The sequence below is a fragment of the Tenrec ecaudatus genome, chromosome X, assembly GCF_050624435.1.
Source record: "Tenrec ecaudatus isolate mTenEca1 chromosome X, mTenEca1.hap1, whole genome shotgun sequence".
Lineage (NCBI taxonomy): Eukaryota > Metazoa > Chordata > Mammalia > Afrosoricida > Tenrecidae > Tenrec > Tenrec ecaudatus.
This window is the reverse complement of record NC_134548.1, coordinates 53,947,887-53,954,841: the sequence shown is the minus strand read 5'-3', so window position 1 is coordinate 53,954,841 and position 6,955 is coordinate 53,947,887. Positions and strand designations below refer to the sequence as shown.

General features: G+C 44.5%; 1 pseudogene; it reads right to left on the bottom strand.

Moving 5' to 3' along the window:
* Positions 1-1,666: 1,666 nt before the first annotated feature.
* Positions 1,667-6,623, bottom strand: LOC142433384 (ribosome biogenesis protein NSA2 homolog; annotated as a pseudogene).
* Positions 6,624-6,955: the final 332 nt, after the last annotated feature.

Below are 6,955 nucleotides of genomic sequence, written 5' to 3'. Positions count from 1 at the left end.
TGTCGATGGGATTGGGTAACAGGCATCAGAAGACCCAAAACAAACAAACAAACAAACAAACAAACAAACAGACAGACAGACAGACAGACAAAAACATATTGTTGAGAATGAGAGGAGTTGAAGCAGAGACTCATCGGTAGACAATGGGACATCCCTCACCGAATGGTCACAAGGAAGGGATGAGTCAACCAGGGCACAATATATTACCAAAAAACACACAATATTCTTTCTGATGTTACCATAGCCCTAGCCACGGAAGCCTCTCCCACAAGGGAACTGCCATGACCAAGCTTCATTATGCCAGCCAGAAGCTGGACGAGTAACTCGGCGTTACTCGTGCTGAGCAGACAGCCCATCCCAAAGTGAAATGCCTTTAGTTGAGATTGGATGTTGACTGGAGCAGGGGACAGCCTGGTCCCAGGAGGCACACAGCTGAGAGGCAGTTCAGTGCCCACTGAGGTACGAGCTCAGCTATCAGAGCGCTGTCAGATCACCCAATAAGCAAGGTAAGCACAGGTTTACTTGTGCTTATTTACTAATCTGTAGTGAACAATTTCACTTTTTTCCCCCCAGCACATCAAAGACTCTACTTCTAGGTATGGTTGGCATCTGTCTCTCTTCCAAAGCCATAGCACCTTCCTATGGAATTCCAATTTACAATCCCTGACAGAGATGCAGTACCCAGTAAGCAAAATAAGCATGAAAGGCATGTGAAATTTCAGATTACTTGCATTATTAATTAATTAATCAGGACACATAGAAACATTTTTTTCAGGTGAATGGAGGTATTGTGTCTTCCTTCCTTAATTCAGATGAATTAATTTCAGATGGATAAGTAAGCACATAATGCACCCTTGCATCTGAGTCAGAGGTAGCTGTAGTATGCAATCTAGTAGTAGTGGAAACATTCGTGAGTACTGCTGTTTGGAGCTCATTATGTCCTAGACTAGCGGTTCTCAACCTGGGGGTCGAGACCCTTTTGGGGGTTGAATGACCCTTTCACAGGGTTCACCTAAGACCACGGGAGAACACATAATTTCTGATAGTCTTAGGAATTGAGACACCGCTCCTCTATCCGTCTGCAGGCAGGTACACCCACGTGCAGAGACGCCCACATACAAGTACCCGGTGTGAAGACTATTACCCATGCTACACCATGCTTCAAGACAAAATTTCATTTATTTGTCATTAGAAATAAATATTTCACAATATATAGTTACATATTGTTTCTGTGATTCATCACTATGCTTTAATTATGTTCAATTTGTAACAATGAAAATATATCCTGCATATCCGATATTTACACGACGATTCATGACAGTAGCAAAATGACAGTTAGGAAGTAGCAACGACAATAATTCTATGGTTGGGGCGGGTCACCACAACATGAGGAACTGTATGAAAGGGTCGTAGCATTAGGAAGGTTGAGAACCACTGTGCTAGACCTTGCACACGCATGTATGGGTGTGTGTGCGTTTACAATGGAGCCATTTTAACTTGTTTTTCTTATAAATCATTCTCTTGCGGACATCAGACATGTAAGAAACACGGGGTACTAGTTAATGGTGGTTGTCCTGATTCGTGTGTCGTCCTCACAAATAAAGGAGGGTTTCTTGACTGAAACTGCCGTCAAACCCGTAAGACTGCATCTGTGCGCCCAGCTTTATCAGGGGTGTTGGTAAGTTGGGCCTTGTGTCGCCAGCCCCAGCTCCCTCACACCCCCTTCAGTGACGGTCCCTTGGGTAATAACGCCCAACGCAGTGCGTGGGGGGCGAGGGGTTCTTCTTTACATGGAGTTTTGGGGAGCAGAAGGTGGCTTTACATTCAGGGTGCCGACCATGTGCCTTCCTGAAACATTGTGATCGTTAGCCTCAGTGGAACCCTCTTGTAGCAGTCTCCACTTTGTGTCAAGCTCTGGAAATGCCCCTGAGGTTAGGGTAGAGCAAACCTTTAGGTAGGAGATTTGATCCGGATGACCTGGATTTCCGTAGACATGTTTCCGCACCTGGTAGAAGAGGTAGGGAAAAGGTGCCCTCCGAGGGCCAATCGGGCACTCCCGCAACCCAGTCTGTCTCACAAAAGGTCCTGAAACGAGGCGACTTCGTTTTAAATTCCTAACTTAACATAGACCTTTTAGAAAAGTCAGAGAAATTATTCAAAAGGCACTGGAGTTGAGTGGACTGTGTCTGTCCCATGGTTTCACTTTGCCTGTTAAAAAAAATTTTTTTAACAACCACGGAAGACAAGCAGGAGCGTGAGCAAGCAACACACAGCAAAAACAACAATATACAAGAAACACAGGACTTAAACATATAAACACACAGTTGAAAACAACAATATAAAAAAACACGGGACTTAAACATATAAGAAAATAAGAATATGCCATCAATAAGACATCAGTTTAAAAATACAGGAGGACACAGAGACGTCTCTCTGGCCCTCTGCGAGTGTCCTGAAGTTGCATCCAACAGAGCCTATCCTCCCATCCCGGAGTGTGCACATCAACCTGGTAGCTCTCTGGACAGGATCCGACAACCGGGGCGGAGGTACGTCTCTCCGAGGCCTTCCCCGAGTTGTGGCACTGGCTGAGGGGAACACCCGTTCCCCGGGTCTCGCTTGTCCCGCTAATGTACAACCTGGTCACCAAATCTCGGTGGGACCTCCAAATATTGTACACGAACTGGACGAGAACAATTCAGTCTCTGGTAAGAAGCAAAACAGTTTATTAAAGGGGGACAGAAAGGGAAAAAAGAACCTGCGCAGGGACCAGCCCCCCAAAGAGAGGGAGGATGGCTGGTCCTGATCGCTCGCAGATTTGGGTTTTCATAGGGTGGGGTAAACAATGGGGGCTTTGCAGCTGTGCGAGCAAGCAAGCAAGAACAGAAGCAGACCTTGCAGTTAGCCTTGACATTTTAAAACTATTTTTTCTTCCAGATAGATGTGTGGCCTTATCTTGCAGCTGCTATTTTCTGGCAAAGGTTTGCTTGACCTTAACCTCAGGGGAATTTCCATAGCTTGTTACAAAATGGATTCTGCTACAAGACGGTTCCACTCAGGCTAACGATCACAGCATAAGCCCATTGGTCTGATGGATCGCTCATACTTTGGTGGTTTCCGTGTAAAGCCATCCCCAACAAAGCAAACCTTACTGACCATCCTTTTCCACGCCTTCTTTTTTCTCTTTCCTGTTCCAATAACCTTTAGGACTTCCGTTTTCCCCTGGGCACGGCCTTGGGCAGAGGAACCTCCCATTTTCCCGATTTCTCTCTTTGTGTTTTGTTTGATCATATTGGAAAGTACTGTAGCTCGGCCTGTCCCTCTCTGTCCAGCAGACAGGCAGGCATTGCACCTTGCGTCATCATTCTTCTGTTTGGTGTTTCTCTTTCCACGCATCTTGTTGGCCTTTTTAATTAGTATTTTCTCAAATGCTGCTTGTGGTAGAGCTTGGCCTTCAGACCAGTCTTCCTTTTCCCCGTTTTTGAACGTTCAGCAGCCTCTCGGCTTTCCTTCTTGCTCCTCTTCACGCAGTAACGCAAACGTACTCCACCGCGCTTACGCTGGCACACTCCGCGCGCTCATTTTGAGGATTGGTGACGGCAGCGAAGCCCCACGGGACGCAGTCTACAGGGCAAGATGAACCACTCCGTTTTCTCAACCGTGTGTGTCTTGAACCACCTTCGATCATTATCTAATTTACATTTTACAAGACACTGTGGGATAGGCACTCTGTTGATTCCACCTTTACAGGCGAGAAGTTAAAGGTTGAAAGCTTTGGAGAAAATCAAAAGGCCCAGGGGAACTTACTGTGGCAAAATTACACGGTGACTCGAAATATACTAATTCATCACCAGGTACAACATATTTATTAATTCGCTTGAAATACATTGAAGTGAACATCATCAGTAATAGCATCAAGTGCTGCCTGATGGGACGCACCCAACACCCATCACTGCTCTCAGGTTGATTCCAGCTCTCAGCAACCGTCCAAGTAGAAGTGTCCCGTGGGTCCCCAAACCTTTCCATTTTTATGTGAGCAGAAAGGCTCATCTTTCTCCCCAGGAGTGGCTGTGGGTTCAAAATGCTGACCTCGTGGTGAGCAGCCCAGTTTGTAACCTACTATGTCACCAGGGCTCCTGACTGAGAATGCAGCAGCCTAGAATATCATTTTGGAAGTCCCACCACAGAGGCATGACCTGAATCTAATTGTGATGAAGCATCAGATAAACCCCATTTATAGAGGGACATTCTACAAAACCACTGCCCTCTAAGTAAGCTTCAACGGTCAAGGGAAGCCTGTGTAAATTGTTCCAGACTTACTTGCCTTCATGACAAGATCCCTGAAGATAAGGGTGTTATAGCCAAATGTGGTGAAGAGTGCAGATGGGGCCTGGCTATCAATTGGACTAGTGTCTGGCATCTTAAAGGCTTGTGTTCAAACAAGCAGCCATCTAAGTGAGGCATCAACTAAGTCCACATGAAAGAAGCACATCAGCCCATGTGATCCAAAGATGACAATAGCAAAATCCAAATATGACAAAGGGCAAAGTATCAGAGCTTAAATTGTGAACACCCGATTTGTGGAAGGTTGTGGAGGACAGCGGGAGCCCAAAACCCATCTGCAGAGTAGCTAGTCAGACTAAGTCGCTGGCAGGACCCCAGGCGAGGGACTCGAACAGCTTTACTATCAGACAGAGATGCTTGTGAACTTGATTGTGGTGGATCCAGCCAGGGTATAACATCCAACCATGGTATAACATGCTACTCAGTCAGTTGACCTCCCTCTTGACCCAACCTGAATTTGCTCTAGCCTCAAGTATTTCTTGCTTGTTCCATGACAGAAATTTCTTCTGTGGCTTTTAAAATATTGATGATGGTCTTTTCTTTCTTATTCTTTATTTTGATTTTTACCTTGATATCATAACTTTCTTCTTGTCATTTTGTTTTTGTTTTTCATTGTTTCTGTTTGGTTTCCCAGTTTATGAAGCACAGAAGGAGTGGATGCATAGAGACATTAGCTGATGGAATACTTTATCAGGTCTGTGGGGGTAGGGGATAGGGAGGGTGAAGAGAATGGGGAACAAACAATGAATGTGGGAGGGGGAGCATTAGAATTGATTGTGATGATGCATATACAACTCTTTTAAAAAGCTATTTAACCATGGAACTGTATGATATGTGAAAACTCTATCAAGAAAAACACTAAAAAAAATGAAAGAAAATAAACAAACTTGACCAATGGTTACCATGGACGAGTTTTTGCTTAGAGGGTATTGAGTTGCTGTTCATGGTGGTGGAATAATTTGGAGAGGGACAGCAATAATGGTTCCACAACACAAAGAGTAGAATCAGCGGCACTGAATTACACATGTAGAAGTTGTGGAATTGGAGAATGTTTTTGTTGTGTATATTTTTGCCACAATTTTTAAAAATTGCATAAATAACAATGAATACAAGGAAGAAGAAAATGTAAAAGAAAGAAAAGAGGGGAAAAAAGAGAAAGAACTTGTTCCAGACTGGACACGTGAAAGCCTGGATAAGCGAATACAACACATGATTTTGAACGGGATCATTTATAGAAAGGGCATTATTGGGATAATATAGGCACTGTTGAGTGTTGTATTGCTAACCACCACCAGGTCATCAGTTCAAGACCACCAACCACTCTTCAGGAGAAAGACCAGGCTCTTTGAACCTATACAGATTTATAGCCGGGAATTTTTTTATATATAAATTATCAAGAGTTCATGAGGAAGGGTGGCAGAGGGGGAAAATGGAGGGGGGAAATGAGGAGCTGATGCCAAGGGCTCAAGTAGAAAGACAATGTTTTAAAAATGGTAATGGCAACATATATACAAATGTGCTTGACACAATGGATGGATGTATATGGATTGTGATAAGAGCTGTAAGAGCCCTCCATAAAATGATTTATTAAAAAGAAGATTTACAGCCTTGGAAACCTATGAGTCAGAATTAGTTGATGGCAGAGGATTTAGTTTGATTTGGTTTATATCAGTAATATATCAATGCCATTTTCAGATTTTGATGATTGTGTTATGGAATAGGTGAATGCGTTTGTAGGAAATGGGAAATCAGGATAACAACTTAATCTTAAATGAGTCAGAAATATTAATAATTGAGGAATCTGGGCAAGGCACAGATGGGAACCCTGTAATCCAATTCTGTGACTTTTATTTAAATTTGAGGTTATTTCCAAAAATCACATGCAGTCCGCTACTGCACCTCTTAAGGGTTTTGAAATTAAATTATCCTAAATTTTAACCCAGACGTTGCCACATGGTAGGTACCTGAGGCTGAGTAAGTTACTTAACCTACCTGGATTTCACTGACCTCATCTATAAATGAGGAACTGCAATATTTATGTGTTACACCGCACCTCAGATTCAAGGGGAGGCGGAAGTGGAGGAGCCAGCGCTCCTACGCAGGCGGTGGGCTGCAGGTGAGACCTGTTTTATTCAGGAGGCTGCCCGCGCTTCCGGGCTCCTAGTACGCAGGAGGCCGCCCCTAGCGGCTTCACCTTTCTCGAGAGGCCTGCTGCGCTGCGTTCACAAAAGAGGCTACAAAGTGATTATATAACGCACCCGCTTCCCGCGCCTGCGCGGCATTCTGCGGTCCTTTTCCACAGTGGTCTTCCAGAGGAAGATTCTGCCCTTGCTTGCAGCCCGCCCATCTTGAAACAGACTGTCTATCATTTTTAACTAAAAGGTCCATTTTGAAACAAACGATTGTGTTTAGCTACATGTCAGCAAAGGGTTAAGTTGTTCAAGGAGAACTGATCCGGCTCACAGGCAACCAGGTTCCAAGGCTAAAGCAGCCGCTTGGGGGTGAAGGGAAGGGGCCCAGGCGCCTCCAGCTACAGGCGTTAAATCCACCTAGATTCTGTTCGCTCGCTGGCTTTTTACTTCACACGCTAAGCAATCGCTGGAAGGGAAAACTC